Below are 8,640 nucleotides of genomic sequence, written 5' to 3' on the forward strand. Positions count from 1 at the left end.
GCTGTGAACTCTGCGTGTTGGCTTATCGGCCAAAGTCGAGATTTTTCGTTGCGGTTCTTTTACTCTGTGCATCTCATTCCTGCTGGCTTTTCGCCCGTTCATGAGACGAGACTTGTCTGCGTGCAGCTCCAGTTCCATGGACCCATCTAGTATGTGATTTTGCTGGTCATTACAGTCGGCGATATCCGCTGTGGTTCGTGTTGTTGAACTTGTTACCTTCATGTGCTGTGGAGAGACGTAAGTGTGTTTCGAAGAAGACGGTTCTTCCAGGAAGGGTAGAGTAAAGTTTTAATCATGCATTTTGGTTATGTATAGCACAGTGACATGTGATTACTTGCATCAAATACCAACCACTAGGTAACTAGAGCGCAGGTTTTTGCTCCATGTTTCTACATTGGTTTGATGGTATGGAATGCGTAGAATGAATATGTGCATCATTTATTTAATTTCAGCTAAGTAACAATATCAACTGTACACATGCTGACAGAAGCAGTTCCGGCAAACTGGGTTCTTTTGTAGTGATAAAGCAACCATGCAAGATTGCAATGTTAGCGCAGAACACAGAACGCTACTGTAAACTGTTGGCTATGTAAAGTGTGCGTGTGTTTGTGTGTGAAGGATACCTCGTCGCATCTTTTCATTTTGTTTCATGTGCACTTAATAAAAAAGGGAAACGATATCTGCTGTTCTTTGTGCTATTTCTTGCTGCGGTCGGGTACGCTTGCTCGCGAGTGCTATGCTTGTGGTTTTTCTTTCTATCACACTGTTCCTGCCGCGAGCCGGTCGCGCCGTGGCAGAACGATGATGCGGTAGAAAATCCAGGGGCACAGCGTTCTCCTGGGCGCGGGCGCACGCGAGCCGCGCTGCTTGAAGCAACCTACACCGTTTTTTTGGACCAGTCCGCTATACGGCCTTCCCCGTCAAGTCCATTTTTTACGCGCCCCCTCCCGCTATAATGGGGAGTTTGGCACTAGCGTCTGTAATTCGTGGCCGCTGAGAGGTATAGGGAGTTTCACACCCCTGATAAAACTGCCTTTGCCATACGCTCATGCCAGTATGAGTACACCACGAAGCAGGTCAGTTTTGTTTTCTAATATAATCACTAAGCAGCAGTTCTAAGTTATATTGGTTGTCTAGTTGCCATTCTAATTTAGCTACGCTCCACAAATGTTGGCATGATGTACAAAGAAAACTATCTAATTTTCCTAAAGTCTTCTCATTACTTATTGCCCTTTTTCCTAGGCCGCCTCCCTCCCCTTGTTGTGCCAGTTACTGTGCCATGCTACCTCTGCAGAGAGTAAATTACCTTTTCAATTCTTTCATTGAAATCTAAAGTAAACTGAACAGCCCCCCTTCTTTTTTTTTTATCAGAGGTACAATATGATGCGCTTGAGATGAAAGTCAAAATGCTGGAAAAAGAAAATGAGACTACAGAGGGACAAAAAAGTTCTCATTGCTGCAGCAAAGGATGGACCACGGAAGAGAATTCAAGACCCAACAGCAGCCTTTTCGGCCCAGGATTTATTTGGCCGAGCAATCTGTTCGCTTGTACGCAGGTCTTCCTAATGTGGCGACATTTCTATGTATTGTTTCTCTAGTACAAACAGCTGGAATGTATGTGCCTAGAAGGTGCAAGCTTGCTGATGTTGTACTAATGGTCTTAATGAAGCTGCGGCTTACACTGCTCAATGCAGACCTTGGGTTTAGGTTTTGCCTTTCGGAAACAGTGGGCAGGGCAATGACAAACAACATTCCTCGGCTGTCAGTGCAGCTGAAGTGCTTTATTGTGTGGCCATCAAGACAAGATGCAAAAAGAACAATGCTTATGGCAGTGCAGAGAAAGTACCCACAATGCATTGCTATAGTTGATTGCACCGAGTGCAGAATACAGAGACCCTTGGGCTTTTCTTCACGATCACAGAGATATTCACATTATAATGGATCAAATGCAATTAAGTTTCTAGTGTCAATAACACCATGCGGCGCGATCAGTTTTCTTTCAAAGTGCTGGGCTGGCCGATCATTAGACAAAGAAATTGTAACAAAGTGTGGCTTCATTGAACGATTGGAGCCAGGAGACAGTCTTGGCTGACAGAGGCTTTTTAGCCAAGGAAGATGTAGCAAGGCAGGGGGCTCAACTGGTGGCTCCACCATTCACGAGAGGAAAGAGGCAGCTGGCAGCTAAGGACACTGAAGAGGCACTGCAAATTTCTAGTCATAATACACGTGGAGCGCGCAATTGGCCTCATCAAGGTTTTTCATATATTGAGACAGAATGCCAATACCCCTTGTGAAGTATGCGACTGACATAACAATCATTTGTGCAGCCATCACAAACATCAAGCCTCAATTGGCATAAATGAAGTCACGTTAGCTTTCCAAAAATTAACGAAGCATGCTGAGAAAATTAGGGGTATTTAACAGTTAGATACAAAATGTGTGTAGACAGTGGCATATCATGCATGATATTATAAAGCAGTAATTTTGGTCACTAGAAATGACGCAGTGTGCAAGGTAGAGACTGTTGCAGTGTCTGGCTGACATTTGCACTCTTGTCAAGTTGTAATTTTTTATGCCAACAGTTGCGAAATGTGGGGTTTACCATCCTGAAGCGACACATGGGCAATAGGTACACTTTATTGGAGGGCTTCCAGTTAATTTCAGCCACCTGGGGCTCTTTACCATGCACTGACATTGCACAGCACACGAACGCTTTTGCAATTTACCTCAATCAAAATGATCTTATTGCAGCCGTGATTAAGCACCGGGGGTTAGCAGCCCAACATCAAAACCAATCTCTTAGAACTCAGGCTATGAGAGACGCCGTACTGGAGGACTCCAGAAATTTCGACCACCTGGGGTTCTTTAACGTGCACTGACATCCAATTATGATTGAGTCGGCAACCATCGCGGGTGCATCTAGAAAAGAACCGTCTAAACTGAGGACTGGTACCGCCTAATCTATGCATGATACAGATATCAGTAATGTTTGTGCTAATGGTGTGTCCATTCTCTCATTTTTGCTGCTCAGGAACAACCAAGGAAAGAAATAAAAATAAAAATGGAGGCTTCAAAAAAGCAACAAGGGATATTTTGGCAAAAAGGACAGCCACTGCCGTCCTCAGGTTTGACTTTTACTCGACGTATACAAACATCCTGTATTACGCTTTACAGCGAAAACAATATGGGTCCCCACTCCCACCTTCCTCCCTTCCATTACAATGTGGTTTAGGTATTCACAGAAAGAAGTGTGAACAAGACTGCGCCCTTCCTGTGAAGCAATTTAAAAAATGCGGAACTGTATCGAGTCTGTATGATTTTAGTCTGGTACAGAGTTCGTACCAATTCACCAAAATATGACCTTTTCATATTTCTGAGCTGGGCACAGCTTTAGCAAGTGCAAACACCACCAATTCACTGCAACCAGCCATGCTTCAAAAAAGCCTTTGGGGGAAATAGCATTTAAAAAATATGCTATTAACAAACCCACATGTCAGAAGACGAAGCACGTTTATGAGGCTTGTCCCAGTGCACCACTTTGCGAGGACATCACAAGAGTGAAGAAAAAGCTTGCAGCCTGTTGCCCAGATCTACAAGCTCTGTGATACAAGTACAACAGCCAAGGCAAAGTCATCATGTAACCAAGAAGGGCCTATACCAGACTGCGAAGACCTATGGACTGACCATGCCGAAACTGTAATACTAGCATACATCATGCAGTCACTCAAGCCATTTTGCCTAGATGAGGCATTATGGCAGCAAACAATTTGGGCAAGGTGCAAATAAGTGGTTCACAGCCTCAATGTTCAAGGGGATATGCCGCTGCACTAAGCCAGAAAGCCTCCTGAAGGCACTTACATCCCTGTAGCAGAGCTACGTCTGAAGCCATCATGTACGGCCTAAGCCCTAAGGCAGACGCCATTGAAGCCTACGCCAAGCTTCTATGTGCTAGAGGCTGTGAGTAAATGTTCCATGAAAGACCTCCCAAAAAATAAGTATTTGGCAATCGAAGGATGCCCTAGATGGTGGAGATGGTTTTTACCCCAGATATCGAAGAACTGGCCGCTAAACGACAGTAAAGCTTTAATTCATTTAAGTGTGCTGCAATGGGTGAATCTGGCCAATGAAGCAGCAGTCATTTCCATTGTTTGCACAGATTGTATATCATAATGGGGAGCAATTGATTAGACTACAAGCCTCAATGTATGAGACGTACCAGAAAATAAGTTAGCATATTGGTGACAAAGGATGCCCTGATAGGTGCAGACGATTTTTACCCTAGAGATATCGAAGAACTGGCCGCCAAGCGACAGTAATGCTTTTATTCATTCTGTTAAGTGTGAGAGGCTGCTGCATTACAACACTTTTGGAATGGGCATGAATCGCTTTGGCTGCTGCAGTGCGCGCATTCTGGAAAGCGCTCGCGTACAGCTATGTGAGAGTTTTAAAAGCCTCAGCTTTCTCTAAGATTTTCAAACGGCAATCTGCTCCTGCTTAACTACACATAGCTGACCACTGCCTATCAGCCTTAAAACTATAACTTTAAGCAGTACCTCAACTGCACTCTTCCCGCATCATCATGACTTGGATATTGCCATCTTCTATCCTTTGCTTAAAACGCCTAGAAACATGATACTGTTTACTCCTCTTTCTACCCTCTGTACAGCTGTGAGCCTCAACTCCATTTACACATGTTGCTTTTTGCCCCTTCTGTTCCAGTGTGTAGATAGCCCTGCCAACTTGGAAGGTTGCAACTACTTGTCTACTAGACATCACAAAACTACGAGAACCGTGCCTATTGCTTTCATTGCCATCTGGCCATGTTGCGCAGTCCAAAAAACTCGTGTCCTATAATGTTAGCCTGCACCGTGTCATGTCAGCTTGGCCACAGTCACCTACGAGATCGCTCTGGCCATACGTCATCTCTCTCCTCAAACCCTACTGTAGGGCTGCACCCGAGGATAATCACTTGCAGGTGCGCATCTGCACGGCACCACCACCCGCCTGTCTGCTCTGGTATTGTAGAAGCGGTCCCCCATCTACAAGCGAGAACCGAACGGACCGTTGACGCCAGATTTGCGGGACCGTTTTAGCACTAAGGTCATTCATGGGAACATGCGTAGCGGAACGTGCTGACGGGTGCTCGCATGTATGGCACTTTTCGTACTGGCCGGTAGCGAGCACCCAAATGACCCTTCGGCCTTTTTTTTTACACTGCGACTTTGAGCAGTGCAAAAGGAAGTTTATCCTGTCTGCAGATGCGACAAAAGAGCACCCGAAGAAGCATTCAGGAGTTGACTTGGGTATTGTGCTCAGAGGGGGCAAGCGAGAAGCTCCCCTTTAATCCGGCGCCAGGCCTGCAGAATGGCAGCTGGTTGATCTTTCCCTTTCCATGTCGTTGCTCGTAGTGGTAAACACGGGTGGCGCGGGGCAGTGCACTGTGGAAAGGATTCAGCCAGCAGCGGCAGCGTGGATGAGGCGACGGTGTCCAGGAGACAAGTGGGAAGAGTCTCCCGAGAGGAGAGGGTTCAACACCCTCACTGTGAAAAGAGTTTCGCTGCGCTTTGTTGTAATTTGTATTGCTAGTGGGGCCCTGGGTTAGAGGCTAAGGCCAACCCATGGGGCTGTGCCCATCTAGCATATTTCCTTATTGGACAGTTGATGTGTGAGGCTGGCCTCTGAAAATGACCGCTCCTATTTCTTTGTTTTGTGAAGGTGTAAAATGAGACGTGATCCAAGAGAGTTCAGTCCAGTCTGAGCTGGGGCTCCATGCGTAGGCATGTAACGCGGCTGTTCTGGTTAGGCTCCAACTAGTTAGGTCGAAGAGTAAAGTTGCATAGTGTTGTTTTTTTGTAAATTCATTTCAACTTCCAGTTTTACTCTCTGTATACAGTTGAATCTCGATATAACGAACCTCGATAGAACGAAGTTCGCGATGCAACAAACTTTTTTTGTTTCAGTTTCTTGCTTCCATTGAAATGCAAGTGTTTTTTCCCTCGATTTAACGAAGTGGTTTCGCACCGGAGTTTCGATGCAACGAAGTTTTCGCGAGCAAAGAAAAACTATTTTGGAAAAACTCCGCCACTTTTTAAAGTAAATTCAAATTTTATTTTGTACAAACGTGTTTGTAGAGGAGAATGTTTCCCCACTGCGGCGCCCCGGGCGCACAGACGTGTAAACAGTGCCCCCTCTGACGTTTCCACGTCTTCAGCAACCTTGTCAATCCAATCCAAGCCTAGAGCGTCTCGTCATTGGCACGGGAAGGCACGCTGCGGCAGTCATTTCCTTCTCTGATCGTGGTGCTCTTTTGTGCAACAATGAGTGGTGCGCCCCGGAAGAGGAAAGTGCTTTCTCTTGATCTTAAAGTTAAAATGATCAAGGAAGTAGCCGCCGGCGAGAAGAAAAAGAAAGTGGCGGACAGGTACGATATATCGCTGAGTACCCTTTCAACCATTTTAAAGGCGAAGGACAGCATAATGTGCGCTGTCAGCGACAGCGGCCTGAGTGTGGAAAGGAAGAGGCTGAAAGCGGCTACATATGGCGACGTGGAGAAAGCCACATTCACGTGGTTCATGGAAGTGCGCGCTAAGAACATGCCTCTGAGTGGCGCCATACTTCAGCAGAAAGCCCTGTACTTTGCAAGTGTGCTTGGGTGCAACGAATTTAAGGATAGCAGCGGGTGGCTACAACGTTTCAAAGAGCGCGACAATATCGTTGGCAAAGCAATCAGCGGTGAAAGTGCGAAGGCGAATGCCATTGGAGCTGCTGATTGGCTTCGTGACCGCGTTCGACATTCTCGCCCGCTATGACATCGCGGACATTTATAACGCCGATGAAACGGCTTTATTCTATTGCCTTTTGCCGAAGAGGACCCTGGCTCTGAAAAATGAACGTTGCCATGGCGGCAATTAGAGCAAGAAATTTCTGACTGTGTTGCTATGTGCGAACATGGACGGAACGGATAAACGCAAGCCGCTAGTTATCGGAGTTAGTGGAAGACCACGTTGTTTCGCTGGAAGGGTGATGCCCGTCAAGTACGTCAGCAACACAAAGGCGTGGATGACACGAGCCCTGTTCAGCGACTGGCTTAAAGAGCTGGATGAGGAAATGGGCCAGCAGAAGAAAAAAATCTGCCTTCTCCTGGACAACTGTTCAGCGCGTCATGTTGACGTGGAGCTGTCAAACGTCGACTTGGAATTTTTTCCCGCAAGTTGCATATCTCTAATCCAGCCATTGGATCAAGGTGTAATGAACAGCGTAAAGTGTGCTTACAAAAAGCGCATGATCGAGAGAATTCTGCTCAACATGCGCTTTAAACGGGACACCAAGATTAACGTTTATGGACACTGAAATGCTATCTGCATCCTGGCAGTCTACGAGTAAGGAAACTATAGTAAACCTGGCATAAAAGCTGTGTGCGACTCTTTGGATGCGGCAGACAACGATGAAGCGAGCGAAGGACAGACGCCCGCACAGTCAGATTTCGCTGATGCGTGGCAGCAGCTGAGCGACGAAGTCGGCGTTCCCGAGGACGTAAGCCTTACAGACTTCATCACCAGTGATGAAAATGCTGTCACAACAGAAGAACTGGACGACACCGCAATAATCGAAAGCGTTCAAGAAAAACACGTAGAGGACGGTGATGACCTCGACCAAGGCACTGAGGAGGCAACGCAGGCGCCTACAGCAACAGAAGTGCTCAATGCCATAGACATTTTGCGGAGGCATGCCAGCGCGCAAGAGCACGAACAAGCATTGGTAGCGGTAGCGACCTATGAACGCCTCATTACGCCAACGCTCATGAGCAAACTTTAGGCAAAAATAACTGACTTCATGAACTTTTGCAAAGATTTGACAATAAAGATTCTTGGTTTTTGAACTCGCGTCAATCTAGCCCGGTCGTGGTGGCTCTACGGCGCTGTACAGCTGATCCAGACGCGGCGGCCACGTTTCAATGGAGGTGAAATGCAAGGCGCCTGTGTATTGCGTGACGCAACGCAGGTTAAACCCCATGTGGTCATAATTTTCGAAGCCCTCCGCTACGCCCTGTCCTGTGAAGTTACTGTTGAGTCAGTAAATAACGCCCCGCACCGCATGCGCTGCACAACGCCAGCCAAATCACCTGCGCTATTTTGCGGGGCCTCCTACTTGCACGTCTCATTCCCATCAGCCCCCGCGAGAGCACGTGATGGATCGCAGTGTTGCTTGACGCCATTAATGGATTTCTGCGCCGCTCGGTTTCGTTTTCGGTGATACCGCATGCTTCGTGACATGTCTTCGCAGCAACACGCTAAGCTCGCTTTAATTTTTCAATGACGGCATTTGTCTCCATCTCTCAGTCCAGTCAAGATTTAAAGAGGCCCGCAATTCGCTGAGAAAACACTCTAAGGTAATGGGTAACAAAATGCACGGCACCGCGGGGAGCAGCTCAGCTCTACAGAAAATTTCAACTGAAGCAATATTTTGAGATTTGCGATTTCGAGGCAACGAAGCTTGACTGACCTACTATTGCCGCTCTATTTGCTTGTCGTTACTTCTAAAATCGGTTGTAATATCATCACGAACGCACGTGAGCGGAATAAATAGAATAGCGAATGTTGTTTGAATGCACAATTTCATTAGCGGCACTGAAAGACAAAA

The 8,640-nt window shown here is 46.7% G+C and overlaps 1 pseudogene; it reads left to right on the forward strand.

The window, feature by feature from the left end:
* Positions 1–1,468: 1,468 nt before the first annotated feature.
* Positions 1,469–2,359, forward strand: LOC146176939 (uncharacterized; annotated as a pseudogene).
* The last annotated feature ends 6,281 nt before the right edge of the window (positions 2,360–8,640 follow it).

Source organism: Amblyomma maculatum, chromosome 10, assembly GCF_055883805.1.
Source record: "Amblyomma maculatum isolate TAMU_Amacu chromosome 10, ASM5588380v1, whole genome shotgun sequence".
NCBI lineage: Eukaryota > Metazoa > Arthropoda > Arachnida > Ixodida > Ixodidae > Amblyomma > Amblyomma maculatum.